Genomic DNA, 17,655 nt, shown 5'->3' with positions numbered 1-17,655 from the left:
GCAAATTGGTGGTAATTCCCTGGCGGTCCAGTGGTTAGGACCCCGTGCTTTCACTGCTGAGGGCACAGGTTCAATCCCTGGTCAGGGAACTAAGATCCTGCAAGCCACATGGCGCGGCCAGAAAACAAAAAAGACAAATTGGTACAGAAAGGGCAGGCAGCCCTGTGTCCACACCTAGGGAGACAGAGGGTGGGTCTCTATAACCATTTTATTCAGGCCCAATACTTCTGGATATGCGAGACTAAAAGAGCACCAATTGCCTAGAATTACAGGAATTACTTACTGCCCAGTGAGACACAGCACATCTAGGGACCAGGTGGTAAAAAAGGACTAGGTCAGCAGGTGGCGGCACACCACAGATGGCTTTGGGGTAGACTTGGATCCCACATCCCCATCTGGACCTCCCAGACAATTAGCTGTGCTCTTTTGGCCCGGAGTTTTATTCACCTTCCAATCATGCAAACCTGAATTTTATGTAATTGGATTTTTGGGGGGGATCTCAGTTATCACACTTTGGTAGTTTCATCAATTAAAATTTAAATTATGCTTTTCCAAACTTGGATAATCTGACTGAATAACTTGCCTATTTGCAAAATGATATGGAGAGCGTGAGGATGTGGGTTACACATATAATTTGAACTTTGTATTGGCCATACAACTAAATATTTGGTAATATTTAAAGGTTTTTTTCATTCCTACATGATTATACCTTGATACTACCACCGCTTTGCATTGCTTTCTTGAGTAAGTACATATTGAACTACTGAAGTCCATTCCCTTTTTGGTGCAACATTAAAATCAATAAGTATTTATGAACTAAGAAAGTGGTTATATGAAGCTTTCAGATAAAGATATTGGTGGGTTATTAAAATATTCCAATAAACCTAAATCTAGAGCCACTGACAGATAATATTTAAGGCATTAGGTAGATCAAAACAGGGAGCTTTCTGTGAATACTTCGGTGTCATTTTGGCAAATATGTGGGAAAACTGTGTTAAAGTCCAAATGCTAAACATGATGAATGGACTGTCTGGATACAGATATAATCTTTGGACTCTCAGTCAGCTAATTTACTAGAGCGCAATCACCCAAACTGAAAATCCAAGTGATAAACAGCTCTGAAAGGTAGAATCATATTACTTTTATTAGTTTCTTAAAATAAAACCTGTCTGTGGAGAATCTAACCAGATTTCAGAGAAGCACCCCCTTTTCTTCCACCTGGGGAGGATGCCTGGGTGTGTCTACCCGTAATTCACTCAACTATCAGAAATGATGTTTTGTAACATCCAAGATCTTTCTAGATATACACTCGTAGTTTTATTCAAATCTCTATTGCCATGGCCTGAATGTTTGCATTCTCCCAAAATTTGTATGTTGAAATCCTCATCTCCAATGTGACAGTATTTGGAGGTAGGGTCTTTGGGAGGTAATTAGGTCAGGAGGGTGGAGCCCTCATGAATGGGATTAGTGCCTTTATAAATAAAAAGAGACATAAGAGAGATGATCTCTCTCTCTCTCTGCCATGTGAGGATACAGAAAGAAGGCATCTGTGTGCTAACCAGAAAAAAGGCCCTCACCAGGAACTGAATCAGCCTGCAATTTGACCTTGGACTTCCCAACCTCCAGAACTGTGAGGAAGAAATTTCTGTCATTTAAGCCACCCAGTCTATGATGTTCTGTTATAGCAGCCCAAGCTGACTAAGACATCCTTGGAAAGATCTGGGATAAGTAAATTGAAGGCTTCAAGTACTATCAGTGGTTTGATTTGACTTTGTGCTGGGGGGAAATGCACTTGAATCTGAGCTCCTCTGTGCTCTTCCAGATGGTCAGGGTCAGGGAGGAAGCACAATGACAGGTGTCTTCTTTCTGCTCCGAGCCAGCATCTCATTACTCATACCTTTCTCAGTACAGAGATTTTAGTCAGATTAAAACAGTCTGTTGCATTATGTCATCAACCAGCAAACAAGAATTTTTAACTCTTGACCTTTGTGGCATCTTTTTAAAAATTTTTTTTTATTTTTTGGCTGTGTCGGATCTTAGTTGCGGCACGCGGGATCTCTCCTTGAGGCTCACGAGCTCAGTAGTTGTGGTGCGCAGGCTTAGTTGCCCCACAGTATGTGGGGGGCACTTAGCTCCCCGACCAGGGATCGAAACTGCGTCCCCTGCATTGGAAGGTGGATTCTTTACCACTGGATCACCAGGGAAGTCCCTGTGGCATTTTAACATTAATCATTCACATTCACAATAAACCCAACCAAGTTGTTTCACTGATAGAACCGTTGGCTATTTAAATGTACATTGTTAGATAAAATACAGGACTCCCACTGGAACATACTTATACTAAAACATTATTTGTTGTTTATCTGAAATTCAAGTTTAACTGGTTATCTTGTATTTTTCTTTGCTGAATCTAGCAGCCCTATTTAAGTGTGATTTTAACGGACTCCTCACAGTCTCTCAGCTTGATATTGAAACTACTAAGGCTAGAGTCAATTCCTTTGAAACAAAATATCATCCAGACATTACCACTACTTATAAATGTATTTAAAATAATTATTCATCAGACTCTTATGCAAACGACATGCCAGCAACAAAGGCCATCCTAACCTTAAGTTTTTACACTGCAATGGAGAAGGCAAGCACGAAAAGCCAAGGCCATTTATTTCATCATGAGGTATGCAAAACAGGCTCAAAATAACTTGACTTTTTAGTTGTCATGTTAGAGCATGTGTAGAGTTCTCATGAGGGCATGAGGTATGTTTATATGTATGTGTGCTGGTGGGGTGGGGGGGCGGGGGTGCTGGTAGAAGCCCAGCTGCTGGGTGTAAAGGAAAAGCCTACTTTGGTCACTTTCTGGGCAGGAGATCTTCCCGCAAACAAAGGCCACAGATGAAATGCTCCAAACCAAAGTGGATGAACTCAGGTCCAGCTGAAGCCCAAAGTGAGATAAGCCGGTAACAGGTGAGGATGGGCTCAGTGGGGGCAGCCGGAAGCCCCACTAGTAGCCAGAGGAAGGCACAGAGACGTGTGAGGCAAGTGCAGATGAAAGATCATTCTAAATGCTGCTGGAAAGGGTCACACATCTGCATGTACCCACTTATCATAAACATCCAGAGGTCATCTGGTTTATGTTTAAAAATCTAAAAACAAAAAGATTCCACAGTCTCCTTTAGATCTTCAAGTGACATGGCCAGCAAGTTCTTAATTCTCTATCAAACAAATCCATTCTTATTTATCACAACAAAAAAGTCATCTTCCTTTTTGGCATATTATAGAGATAGAACATATGTGTTTACTATTCATTCATTCAGCAACTAGATATTGATGACCTACTATGTGCCAGACACTGTTCCAGGTGCAGGGGTACATCAGTGAACAAAACAGATTAAAGTTTCTGGCCCCAAGAAGGTTACTATCTAGTGGAGGAAGACAGAAAATAAACAAAATAAACAAAGGGAAATATATTCTATACCAGGTGGTGATAAGAGCTAATGAAGTAACATGAAGCAGGAAAGAAGGTGGGAATGCGGGGTTTGCAATTTTATACGGTGGTCATTGAGAGTGCAATATTTGAGCAAGACCTGAAGGAGGTGAGAGAGTTTAGCCATGCAGCAAATGCAAATGAGAAAGCCAGAGAAAGAAGGGTGTGTGTATTGCTCCAGGAACAGCTAGCTGTGAGGGTAGCATAGCCAGAATAAAGTTCTATACTATCAGTTGAGTGTGAGGGTGACTAAAGATATTTTTAAACACATAAAGTCTCAAAAAATTCCTCCCAGGCACCCTTTCTTAGAATGTGTTTACCTAAAATGATAGGGCAAACCAAGAAATAGGAAGACATGGGGTACTGAAGAAAAGTTAGGGAAATCCCCAGGAAGAAGGTGAAGGGGTCTCTCAGAGAGATGGGTACTCGAGGTGTAAAAGGAAACTAAGTACATGTGATGCTTATATCACCAAGCCCTCTGCCATTGTACCTTTTTTTTTTTTTTTAACTTGAGAAAACTACTAATGGATGTGCTCCATAAAACAAGAGAGTGGGGCTTCCCTGGTGGCGCAGTGGTTGAGAGTCTGCCTGCCAGTGCAGGGGACACGGGTTCGAGCCCTGGTCTGGGAAGATCCCACATGCCGCGGAGCAACTAAGCCCGTGAGCCACAACTACTGAGCCTGCGCGTCTGGAGCCTGTGCTCTGCAACAAGAGAGGCCGCGACAGTGAGAGGCCCGTGCACCGCGATGAAGAGTGGCCCCCGCTTGCCACAACTAGAGATAGCCGTCACACAGAAACGAAGAACAAACACAGCCAAAAATAAAAATTAATTAATTAATTAATTTAAAAAAATAAATGAGGCGAGGCTTCTTCCTTCAACTCTACCATGCTGTTATCCATTAAACTTCCAGTCAGAAGACCTGGGTTTACCTCAGGTTAAAAAAAAAAAAACAAAAAAACAAGAGAGTGAACTCAGAGGGGCTTGAGATCTAGGGATCAGGGAATCCAACTCAGGAGAAAAGCCAAGGAAGTTTTAAGGATGACAGAAAATGGAAATCCCAGGTGACAGCTGTCCAAAAGGCCTGGAGAGTAGTAGTGCAGGAGAAAGAGAAGGTCTTTGAAAATTGGAAGTGATAAGTTACCTGATGTGGAAAATAATACTGGAAATTTCAATGCATAATTTGAAAAGAATTGGCAGTAAGTACAAAGAACATTAAGCAAATAAAAAAATCAAAGAAAACATTAATTCCAGGAAAACAGAAAGTAAACATATTTAGAGAAAATAGTTCAGCTGTAAATACATAATGGAAACACCGAATATTGATTCAATAATAGTTATGACCATATTGATAGGGAAGGGTGTTGTAAGAAACTTAAATCCTTATTTGCAATAATAGGAAGTCAGTAAATAATGTATAAAACAGATGAGTCAAAAGATGTATATTATTTAAAAATATGGCAAGAATAAATGCCAGAAGAAATAGCTGAGTTAAAAGGGAGTACTTTTGGTAAGTGGGACTGCACAGTGGGGAAGTGTGAGATAGCAAAATGCTGTATTTGTCAGAATACTTCAATGATTTGGCTTTAGAAATATTAAACGTTTTATTTTGAGACAACTGAATATTCAAATGCAGTTCTAAGAATAGTAGAGAAGGGCATCAGTGAAAATGGCAGAAGAAGAAATTCCAAAAGTCAAGTTGTCCTTCACATTTGAAAGTTACAGGTAGTAAGTAGCTGGGATACAATAAGAAATATGTATTTGCCTCGGCCTCCAGTTCCTGACACAGAGCTCCTAAATTTCTGAACCTTGAGCGGCAGCTGGAAAAGTATGCAGTCAAACCCGTTCCAGGGAGAAATTGGGAGCTGTGTGTGTTTGCCAGTTCCCTCTGTGCTGAACTCCAGGGGGTGGCCACAGGAAGTGCTTGGTACCCATTTAAAATTGCCTCTTTTGTTTTCTGTGGTTCTGGGGAATTGTGAATGCTGAGCTCCACTGGCTGCCAGAGTTGGGTGATTTGGGAGCCAGTCCCTTTGATGGCAGCCATAAAATTTGGGAAGCCCCAATTTTTAGCTGGTTGATCAGAAGTACAAGTGACATCTGGGACTTTGGTATCTACAGTAGGGGGCAGTCTTGTGGATCTGAGCTCTTTATCTGTGGGCTCTGCATCAACTCCAGGTGTTTAGTGTCATAATTGAGTTGTAGGACACCCAGTTGATGTCTGGAGAGTCGAGAATTGGTTGATGTAGGAAAACCCCCTACACATTTGATATTAGAAGTGCTGTGAATAGAGAAGTAGCTCTTCTTTTAGCAGCCAAACCCTCAGGAGCTTTGATACCCTTCCTGAAGCAATTATCTGATGATACAGTCCAGCAAACTAAAAGATCCATCAAAACAGAGAACTCAGGAATACAGAAGCTATGATAGAAGGTTTGAGATTGAGCCTTAAATCCATTTAAATATGGAAATCTGTCCAGCAAGCCATGGGAGGTGGGAGTTGTGGCTGCAGAATCAATTTTAAATTGATAAACCTTGATAATGTAATATACTCGTCTAATTATCAAAACTTGGGACGTGGGGGAGTGAAGACGGCTGGACTATATTCTGGAGTGTTCTGATAATCTTACCTTTTATGACAGTACATCAAAAATGCTGCCTAATGGTGGTATGTACAGTGTAAATTAAATGACTCCAAATTAATATTTTAGGTAATCTTTTTTCTTAGCCTTTAGGGATGTTTTAAGAATGAGTATCTCATAAAGTAAGGAAGAGGGAGACCTTCAAGATGGCGGAGGAGTAAGATGTGAAGATCACCTCTCTCCCCACAAATACATCAAAAATACATCTACATGTGGAACAACTCCTACAGAACACCTACTGAATGCTGGCAGAAGACCTCAGACTTCCCAAAAGGCAAGAAAACCCCCACATACCTGGGTAGGGCAAAAGAAAAAAGGAAAAACAGAGACAAAAGAATAGGGACGGGACCTGCACCTCTGGGAAGGAGCTGTGAAGGAGGAAAAGTTTCCACACACTAGAAGCCCCTTCACTGGCAGGGATGGGGGCTGGGCAGGAGGGAAGCTTCGGAGCCACGGAGGAGAGCGCAGCCACAGGGGTGCGGAGGGCAAAGCAGAGAGATTCCCGCACAGAGGAGCGGTGCCAATGAGCACTCACCAACCCGAGAGGCTTGTCTGTTCACCTGCCAGGGTGGGTGGGGGCTGGGAGCTGAGGCTCAGGCTTCAGAGGTCACACCCCAGGGAGAGGACTGGGGTTGGCTGTGTGAAGACAGCTAGTGTGCCACTGACGAGCTAGCTAGCTGGGAGGGAGTCTGGGAAAAAGTCTGGACCTGTCGGAGAGGCAAGAGACCATTGTTTTGTGGTGCGAGAGGAGAGGGGATTCCTGCTCTGTGTGCCCACAGAAGGCAGAGCACCACCTAAGCGAGCTCCAGAGATGGGTGCGAGCTGTGGCTATCAGCTGGGACCCCAGAGATGGGCATGAACTGCTAACGCTGTTGCTGCTGCCACCAAGAATCCTGTGTGCAAGCGCAGGTCACTACCCACACCTCCCCAGGAACCTGTAAGCCCGCCACTGCCAGGGTCCCATGATCCAGGGACAACTTCCCCAGGAGAACACACGACGCACCTCAGGCTGTTGCAATGTCAAACGGGCCTGTGTCACTGCAGGCTTGCCCTGCATTCCAGTTATGACTACCGTACCCCTCCCTTTCCCTGGTCTGAGTGAGCAAGACAGCCCTAAACAGCTATTGCTTTAACCCCCTCCTGTCTGGGTGGGGAACAGACACCTGAAGGTGGCCTACACACAGAGGCAGGGCCAAAACCAAAGCTGAACCCCGGGAACTGTGCGAACAAAGAAGAGAAAGGGAAATTTCTCTGTGCAGCCTCAGGAGCAGCAGATTAAATCACCACAACCAACTTGATAAACCCTGCATCTGTGGGACACCTGAATAGACAATGAATGTTCCCAAAATTGAGGCAGTGGACTTTAGGAGCAACTGTAGACTTGGGCTTTGCTTTCTGTGTCTGATTTGTTTTGGGTTTTATGTTTATCTTAGTTTAGTTTTTAGTGCTTGTTATCATTGGGGGGTTTGTTTGGTTGCTCTCTTCCTTTTTAAAAATTTTTTTCTTATTTATTTATTTTTGTAATTTTATTATTATTTTTTTCTTTTTTCCCTTTTTGTGAGTGTATGTGTATGTTTCTTTGTGTGATTTTGTCTGTTTAGGTTTGCTTTTATTATCTCTCCTAGGGTTCTGTCTGGTTTTGTTTGTTTGTTTGTTTTTTCTTTTTATGAGTGTGTGTGTGTATGTTTCTTTGTGCGATTTTGTCTGTTTAGTATTGCTTTTACCATTTGGTTTGGTGTTCTATCTGTCCTTTTTTTTTTCTTCCTCCATTTTTTCCTTTTCTTCTGAGCCGTGTGGTTGGAAGGGTCTTGGTGATCTGGCTGGGTGTTGGGCCTGAGCCTCCAAGGTGGCAGAACCAAGTCCAGGATATTGGACCACCAGAGACCTTCTGGCCCCATGTAATATCAATCAGCGAGAGCTCTCCCAGAGATCTCCGTCTCAACACTAAGACCCAGCTCCACCCAACGGTCAGCAGGCTACAGTGCTGGACACCTCATGCCAAACAACTAGCAAGACAGGAACACATCCCCACCCATTAGCAGAGAGGCTGTCGAAAATCATACTAAGTTCACAGACACCCCAAAACACACCACTGGACATGACCCTGCCCACCAGAAAGACAAGATCCAGCCCCACCCACCAGAACACAGGCACCAGTCCCCTCCACCAGGAAGCCTACACAAGCCACTGAACCAACCTCACCCACTGGGGGCAGACACCAAAAATAACGGGAACTACGAACTTCCAGCCTGCGAAAAGGAGACCCCAAACACAGTAGGTTAAACAAAATGAGAAGACAGAGAAATATGCAGCAGATGAAGGAGCAAGGTAAAAACCCACCAGACCAAACAAATGAAGAGGAAATAGGCAGTCTACCTGAAAAAGAATTGAGAGTAATGATAGTAAAGATGATACAAAATCTCAGAAATAGAATGGAGAAAATATAAGAAATGTTTAACAAGGACCTAGAAGAACTAAAGAGCAAACAAACAATGATGAACAACACAATAAATGAAATTAAAAATTCTCTAGAAGGACTCAGTAGTAGAATAACTGAGGCAGAAGAATGGATAAATGACCCAGAAGATAAAATAGTAGAAATAACTACCACAGAGCAGAATAAAGAAAAAAGAATGAAAAGAATTGAGGACAGTCTCAGAGACCTCTGGGACAACACTAAACTCACGAACATTCAAATTATAGGGGTCCCAGAAGAAGAAGAGAAAAGGAAAGGGTCTGAAAAATATTTGAAGAGATTATAGTCAAAAGCTTCCCTAACATGGGAAAGGAAATAGTCAATCAAGTCCAGGAAGTGCAGAGAGTCCCATACAGGACAAATCGAAGGAGAAACACGCCAAGACACATATTAATCAAACTATCAAAAATTAAATATAAAGAAAAAATATTAAAAGCAGCAAGGGAAAAACAACAAATAACATACAAGGGAATTGCCATAAGGTTAACAGCTGATCTTCCAGCAGAAACTCTGCAAGCCAGAAGGGAGTGGAGGACATATTTAAAGTGATGAAAGGGAAAAACCTACAACCAAGAGTACTCTATCCAGCAAGGATCTCATTCAGATTGGGCAGAGAAATTAAAACCTTTACAGACAAGCAAAAGTTAAGAGAATTCAGCACCACCAAACCAGCTTTACAACAAATCCTAAAGGAACTTCTCTGGCAGGAAACACAAGAGAAGGAAAAGACCTACAAAAACAAAACCAAATCAACTAAGAAAGTGGTAATAGGAACATACATATTGATAAATACCTTGAATGTAAATGGATTAAATGCTCCAACCAAAAGATACAGACTGGCTGAATGGATTAAAAAAATACCTGTACATATGCTGTCTACAAGAGACCCACTTCAGACTAAGGGACACAAAGAGACTGAAAGTGAGGGGACGGAAAAAGATATTCCATGCAAATGGAAATCAAAAGAAAGCTGGAGTAGCAATACTCATATCAGACAAAATAGTCTTTAAAATAAAGACTATTACAAGAGACAAAGAAGGACACTACATAATGATCAAGGGATCGATCCAAGCAGAAGATATAACAATTGTAAATATATATGCTCCCAACATAGGAGCACCTCAATACATAAGGCAAATGCTAACAGCCATAAAAGGGGAAATCGACAGTACCACAATAAAAGTAGAGGACTTTAACACCCTACTTTCACCAATGAACAGTTCATCCAAAATGAAAATAAAAAAGGAAACACAAGCTTTAAATGACATATTAGACCAGATGGACTTAAGTGATATTGATAGGACATTCCATCCAAAAACAACAGAATACACTTTCTTCTCAAATGCTCATGGAACATTCTCCAGGATAGATCATACCTTGGGTCACAAATCAAGCCTCAGTAAATTTAAGAAAACTGAAATCATATCAAGCATCTTTTCCAACTACAACGCTATGAGACTAGACATCAATTACAGGAAAAGAACTGTAGAAAATACAAACACGTGGAGACTAAACAATATGTTCCTAAATAACTAAGAGATCACTGAAGAAATCAAAGAGGAAATCAAAAAATACCTAGAAACAAATGACAATGAAAACAAAATAAACCAAAACTTATTGGGACAAATGAAGTTAACAGTGACATGAATTTGACATGCAGAGATGTTGTAGCTTTTAATAGCATGGTTATATTTCAGTTCTGAATGGTTTCTGAATCATTTATTCCAAGATTATGGAAAAGGTTGTGATTCTCCAGCTTTGACTTGCAAAGTGAAATAATCAATATATTTTTCTCTCTATTAATAATTTCATATATACCTGAGAGAATGATAAAGATTAATATTACATATAGTGTGCATTTGGGACTGTGGAAGACCCACAACACATTACATGGTATGGTAGCCTCTAATGGGGTCGCTGATGAGCCTTACTTTCTGTTTTTAATATTCCTGTAGTGTCCCCTCCCACACTGCAGAGGCTGACTTCCATAGCATGCTATACAAATGTTGATGCATGATTCTGAGGTTAGGTCATACAACATATTACTTCTTCCACCTCGTTCCCTTGAATCAATTGCTCTGGAGGGAATCAGTTGCCATGTTGTGAGGACACTCAAGCAGCCATGTGGAGATGCTTGTATGAGGAAGAACGGAGGCCTTCTTGAGGCCAGTTTGCAAGATGTGTGAGTCATATTGGAAGAAAATCTACCAGCCCCTGTCAAGTCTTAAGATTATAGCCTCAGTTGACATCTTGACTGCAACCTCATGTGCGGCTCTGAGCCTGAACCAACCAGCTAAACTTTTACATAGATTTCCAACCTGCAGAAACTGGGAGAGATGATAAATGTTTATTGTTGCTGTCAGTCATCAAGTTGTAGAGCCATTTTATATGCAGCTACAGATAACCAATCCACATAGAACCCCTTAAAGACCTGGCATCGCAGGATTTATGTCTCCCAGTCTCTAACTCTGGCTTTTATCAGAATACCACAAAGGATCTGGCTTTGGTTTAGGATATTCTTTTTTTTTTTTTTTTTTTTAAAGTTTTTTTTTTTTTTTTTTAATAGCTACTTTATTTATTTATTTATTATTTATTTTTGGCTGTGTTGGGTCTTCGGTTCGTGCGAGGGCTTTCTCTAGTTGCGGCAAGCGGGGGCCACTCTTCATCGCGGTGCGGGGACTGCTCTTCATCGCGGTGCGCGGGCCTTTCACTATCGCGGCCCCTCCCGTTGCGGGGCACAGGCTCCAGACGCGCAGGCTCAGTAGTTGTGGCTCACGGGCCCAGCTGCTCCGTGGCATGTGGGATCTTCCCAGACCAGGGCTCGAACCCGTGTCCCCTGCATTAGCAGGCAGATTCTCAACCACTGCGCTACCAGGGAAGCCCGGATATTCTTTTTTTTTATTAAAAATTAAAAAAAAAATTTTGGGGCTTCCCTGGTGGCACAGTGGTTGAGAATCCGCCTGCCAATGCAGGGGACACGGGTTCGAGCCCTGGTCTGGGAAGATCCCACATGCCGCGGAGCAACTAGGCCCGTGAGCCACAATCACTGAGCCTGCGCGTCTGGAGCCTGTGCTCCACAACAAGAGAGGCTGCGACAGTGAGAGGCCCACACACCGCGATGAAGAGTGGCCCCTGCTTGCTGCAACTAGAGAAAGCCCTTGCACAGAAACGAAGACCCAACACAGCCAAAAATAAATAAATAAATAAATAAATTTAAAAAAAAATAAAAAATAAAAATTAAAGAAAAATTCTTTTAAATTGAGGTATAGTTTTGTTTTGTTTTTTGGTTTTTTTTGCCACGCTGTGTGGCTTGTGGGATCTTAGTTCCCCAACCAGGGATTGAACCTGGGCCTCAGCAGGGAAAGTGCCAAGTCCTAACCACTGGACCACCAGGGAATTCCCTATTGAAGTATAGCTGATTTACAATGTTGTGTTAGTTTCACGTGTACAGCAAAGTGATTCAGTTATATATATATGTGTGTGTTTATATATATAAATATATAAATTCTTATATATATTCTTTTTCAGATTCTTTTCCTTCATAGGTTATTACAAAATATTGAGTATAGTTCCCTGTGCTATACAGTAGATCCTTGTTGGTTATCTATTTTATATATAGTAGTGTGTGTATGTTAATCCCAAACTCCTAATTTATCCCTCCTGCCTCTTCCCCTTTGGTAACCATAAGTTTGTTTTCTATGTCTGTGGGTCTATTTTCGTTTTGTAAATACATTCATTTGTATTTTTTTTTTTTTAGATTCCACATATAAGTGATATCATATGATATTTGTCTTTGTCTGACTTACTTCACTTAGTATGATAATCTCTAGGTCCATCCATGTTACTGCAAATGGCATTATTTCCTTCTTTTTAATGGCTGAGTAATATTCCATTGTGTGTGTGTGTGTGTGTGTGTGTGTGTGTGTGTGTGTTTGTATATATATATATAATATCAGTATTCTAATCTGCAATGGGGACATTAGATGCCAGTCTATTTACAGGGAAGCTTTTAGAACAGGGTGTGTGTTTGTGTTTATGGTGGGAAGAAGGGGAGGAGTGAGTAGACGGAAGGACTGAGAGACAGACATAGCTTGTGCATTTAGGAACGTGGTTTCTATCCTCAGTGTTGCCGCTCTGAATTGTATTTACCTAATCTAGGTTGCCGTAGGCGACTTCCATGCTAGGTGTCCCCAACCCAACCAATTCAGTACCCTTTTTCTAACAAATATTTGGTAATGCCCCCTTATGATCCTGAATGAGCTTCATCAAGAATATAACCAAGCAAATACACACTTTCAGAAAAGTCAATGCATTGTTCAAACTGTAACATAAACAAGGGGGAAGGGTTGGGGGGAGGGATAGATTGGGAGGTTGGGATTGACATGTACACACTGCTATATTTAAAATGGATAACCAACAAGGACCTACTGCATAGCACAGGGAACTCTGCTCAATATTATGTAACAACCTAAATGGGAAAAGAATTTGAAAAAGAATAGATACATGTATATGTAAAACTGAATCACTTCGCTGTACACCTGAAACTAACACAACATTGTTAATCAACTATACTCCAATATAAAATAAAAAGTTAAAAAAACTGTAACATAAAGGAGAAATAAAAGGAAAATAATTTATAATAGCACAATATGTAATTCAAAAGGCATTATAGCACCATAAGACATAATAAAGCAGTAAGATTCCTATATGTACTAATATGTAAACATCTATAAACATCATTGTGGATTCCACAGCTACAATGGCAGACAGATTCAGATGTTGTATTGGCCACATAAACGCAATGATCACCACTGTCATAAGAGAAGTAGTGATTTTCTGAATTAGTGGCTAACACTTCGTAAAGTTCGTTATACACATTGGTTGAATTTGCAGAAAGCTCAGATTAAATTAAATTTTGCAAAATACATTTTGCAAATTCTACTTATATAAAAAAAGAAGTGTCAGGAAAGAATGCAAAGGACTTAAGTGTCTTACCTAGTGCACTTTCTGGGTTTTCTGATCTATAGGGGTCTGTGCCTTTTATCGTTTTTGCAATCTTTTAGTTGTAGTATGCTTAGAGTAATGCAACTTATTCTTGTCCGTGAAAGACAAAGGGTTTTCATCAGGTGGAATATAATTGACTATTTCTATGTGGCTATTGGCCAGTTTTGCATAAACTTGTAAATTTATTTCCTCATTTTTAATTGCTGATTGTGTTGTTTGAATTCTCCTTCAAACTGGTCATAACGTCTTACTTGTTTCCTCATTAGTAATTCGTTAAATATAATCTTTGACTCATGTTCATTTTATATTTGTATGAGAGTAATGATTTTACCTTTTAATAAAGTTTTACTTTAACAGGAGTTAAGGTCCAGGCTTAGAAATTTACAGTTTTCCGGCTCCACCCCCCCCCCCACCCGCCCGCATATACATGAATATCTAGCAAGATATACAAAAGTATTAGTGGAAGCAGATAAATTCTTTGTTGTGTAGTATTGTCTTGCATATTAGAGAATTTCTCTTCCCACGAAGTATTAGCAGTGCCCTCCCATTACTGAGGCAACTAAGAAGTGTCTCTGTCACTCACGTTCTCAAGACACATCCTGCAGGGCTGTATTGCCCCATTGAAAATTACTCTTGACAATATTGAACTTGACTTGAGCTTTACCAAAAAATAGCTATGGTTAAGAACTCCCACTCACCTCAACCCTTTTGCTTTCTGAAATCTCCCCACCCTTTTTTGTTCTGGGAAAGGGTTAACTGCAAAGAATCCCCCTTCCTCATGTGAGTTGGATGAGACTCACTTTTTCTCCTGACTCCCATAAGACTCAGCCTCTATGAAACCCACTTTTTCTGTTTGACACATTCCTCATTAATGAATGTTCCCCCTATTGTAATAGTCTGAATGAAAGTGTGTCCTTAATTGTCTGGTATATTTTGTATTACACGCTGCTCTAAGCTCTAATGTTACCAAATGATATGTACATATGAATTCTTCATCCATTCCTTAAAACAATCATCCCTCACATTTATTGAACACATACTAGGTACCAGTATAAAATGGTAATTTAAGTCAATTGCTAGAGATGAATTTATGGCTATTTTTAAAGCATGTTGGCTTAAGGTCAAGGACTAGAACAGCCAACCCAGAGAGAAGTAATTTTTCAGTTAATCCAATGGTCATTTTTATAGAGAACCAGTGGAATCATTGTTTAAAAGTTTGCTGGAATCCTGCTTTTTTCCTAAAATTAAGCTTTCTGTATATTCAAGAAAGCATGCAAGAAGAGTAAAAAAGCACTAGACTTGGAATATTTGAATATTTGATTCAATTCTGCTTTTACTTCAATCATTCATTCATTTAATGAATATTTATTGCATATTGAGCTGTGCCAGGCATGCTCTTATTTTTTGGTTACATTGTATGTACCAGGCACAATTCTTCTTTTTTTTAGATTTTTTAAACTTATTATTTTTTAATTGAAGTATGGTTGATTTACAGTGTTGTGGTAATTGCTTCTGTACAGCAAAGTGACTTAGTTATACGCATGTATACAGTCTTTTTTATATTCTTTTTCGTTATGGTTATCCCAGGAGATTGAATATAGCTCCCTGTGCTATACAGTAGGACCTATTGTTTATCCATTCTATATGTAATAGTTTGCATCTACTAACCCCAAACTCCTAGTCCATTCCTCCCCCCAGGCACAATTCTAAGCATTGTACATACTAACTTAATCTTCACAAGAACCCCATGAAGTAAGTACTGTTATGACCATTTCACAGATGGAAAACGGAGGCACTCGCCCAAGGCTGCAAGTAGTTAGCTGGGGTTTGGATGCACATATCAGACTCCAGAACCCTCCTCACTGCACTGCTGACACGAGAGTGGTGAATATGACAGACCCAGCGCTTGTCTTCAGGGAACTTTCCATCTTCAAGCAGTAGCTATACAATCACAAATGTGCCAAGTGCTGTCAAAGAGGACACCTGGCGTGCTTTGGGAGACATAAAAGGGAGAACTAACTCTCATTAGCTGGTGGGACTGTGTTTGTGAAAGAAGACTGATAAGACTGATAAGCCCTGCTGGCTTTAGGGAAGTGGTGAGAAGCAAAGCCAAACACAAGAAAGCAAAATTCAGCAAGTGCAATTCTTTGAGCCACAAACGGTTATCGTTTGTAGAAACCAAGCTGGTGTACCCTGGAGATGCAAGTCTGGCTTTAGGAGAGAGTGTCTTCAGAGAATGGCCTTAAGCAATTTTGACTGTGAACTAATAAAATCAAAGCAAGAGATATTTTTAAAAAATAACACAGAGATTTTAGTGTGGATTTGGAAAATTGTTTACCTCACAAAAAGTTTTCATAAGAATATCATCAGAACACTGAAGGTAGGTTTAATGAGGATTTTCTTAATTGCAATAAATATTCAACAGTTTAAATGAAAATAAAGTTGATTGAAAAGTCAAACATGCATTTTGAAGGATGATCAGAGAGTATCAGAGAATATTGATTTTTATGCAGACATTTTTCTACCAGTAAATGGAAGAAATGCAGTCTGGATAAGAATTTTAGAGGAATGCTGCCTTTTCTTTGGGGAAAGTGGGAAGCTGTAAAATCACAGGGGCATCAGATCTAAAATGGAGCATCTCTATTGGCTTGGAAATGTGTGTGCCAGGACCACATGCGCCCTCAGGGCAGAGCCCAGGCCTTCGTTTAAGGGAGCTCCTTGCCCAGAGGACTCTGCACAAGCCAAATAAGGGCTCATGTTTGGTCTGTGAATGAGAAGTTGACAATCAGGGCTCAGTTAGTGGTGGTCAGTCCCTGGCATGCACCCAGCTCCTAGAGCACGCAGAGAATATGGGTTATAATATGGGGTCTGGCCATGTCCTAAGCACATCTGAAATACGAGTTCTCTTCAGAGTATAACTCTGATGTCTTGAAAAAGCACATGAAAAGATGCTCAACATCACTAATTATTAGAGAAATGCAAATCAAAACTACAGTCAGGTATCACCTCACACTTGTCAGAATGGCCATCATCAAAAAGTCTACAAACAATAAATGCTGGAGAGGGTGTGGAGAAAAGGAAACCCTCCTCCACTGTTGGTGGGAATGTAAATTGGTACAACCATTATGGAGAATAGTATGGAGATTCCTTAAAAAACTAAACATAGAACTACCATATGATCCAGCAATCCCACTACTGGGCATCTATCCGGAGAAAACCATAATTCGAAAAGACACATGCACCCAATGTTCTCTGCAGCACTATTCACAATAGCCAAGACATGGAAGCAACCTAAATGCCCATCAGCAGAGGAATGGTTAAAGAAGATGTGGTACATATATACAATGGAATATTACTCAGCCATAAAAAGAAGGAAATAATGTCATTTGCAGAAACATGGATGGACCTAGAGATTGTCATATTGAGTGAAGGAAATTAGTCAAAGAAAGACAAATACATATGATATCGCTTATATGTGGAATCTAAAAAAATCGTACAAATGAACTTATCTACAAAACAGAATAGAGTTACAGATATAGAAAACAAACCTGGTTACCAGTTGTAAGATAGGGGAGGGATAAATTGGGATTGACATATCCACACTATCATAAATAAAATAGATAGCTACTGTATAGCACAGGGAACTCTACTCAGTACTCTGTAATGGTCTATATGGGAAAAAAATCTAAAAAAGAGTGGATGTATGTATATGTCTAACTGATTCACCTTGCTGTACACCTGAAACTAACACATTGTAAATCAACTCTACTTCAATAAATATTTTTTAAAAAGTGAATGTAGTTTAGTCTGCGTCAGAAAAAATTGTGAAAGACTGTGATATGGGTGTACAAGATTACTGGGTGTCTCTTCAAAGGAATTATGAGCATCAGTGGGCAGATGGTGGGAGGTTATCTAATTTTAGAGAGTTTTGTGCTTTTCATTGTCTTTGGGCTATTTTACAGCTCCATAAGCTATAGGGAACTAAAGGTAATGCAATAATTGTAGTGCACAGAGATGCAAGTGAAGTTTGTCTGATGGGGAGGCCATTGATTTCCCCCCC

General features: G+C 40.4%; 1 protein-coding gene across 2 annotated transcripts in view; it reads right to left on the bottom strand.

Moving 5' to 3' along the window:
- Positions 1-17,655, bottom strand: part of IMPG1 (interphotoreceptor matrix proteoglycan 1) — a 135,946-nt gene that overhangs the window by 46,665 nt on the left and 71,626 nt on the right. The window lies entirely within an intron of this gene.

This window comes from Balaenoptera acutorostrata, chromosome 14, assembly GCF_949987535.1.
Source record: "Balaenoptera acutorostrata chromosome 14, mBalAcu1.1, whole genome shotgun sequence".
NCBI classification, from domain to species: Eukaryota; Metazoa; Chordata; class Mammalia; order Artiodactyla; family Balaenopteridae; genus Balaenoptera; species Balaenoptera acutorostrata.
This window is presented reverse-complemented; position numbering and strand designations above follow the sequence as displayed.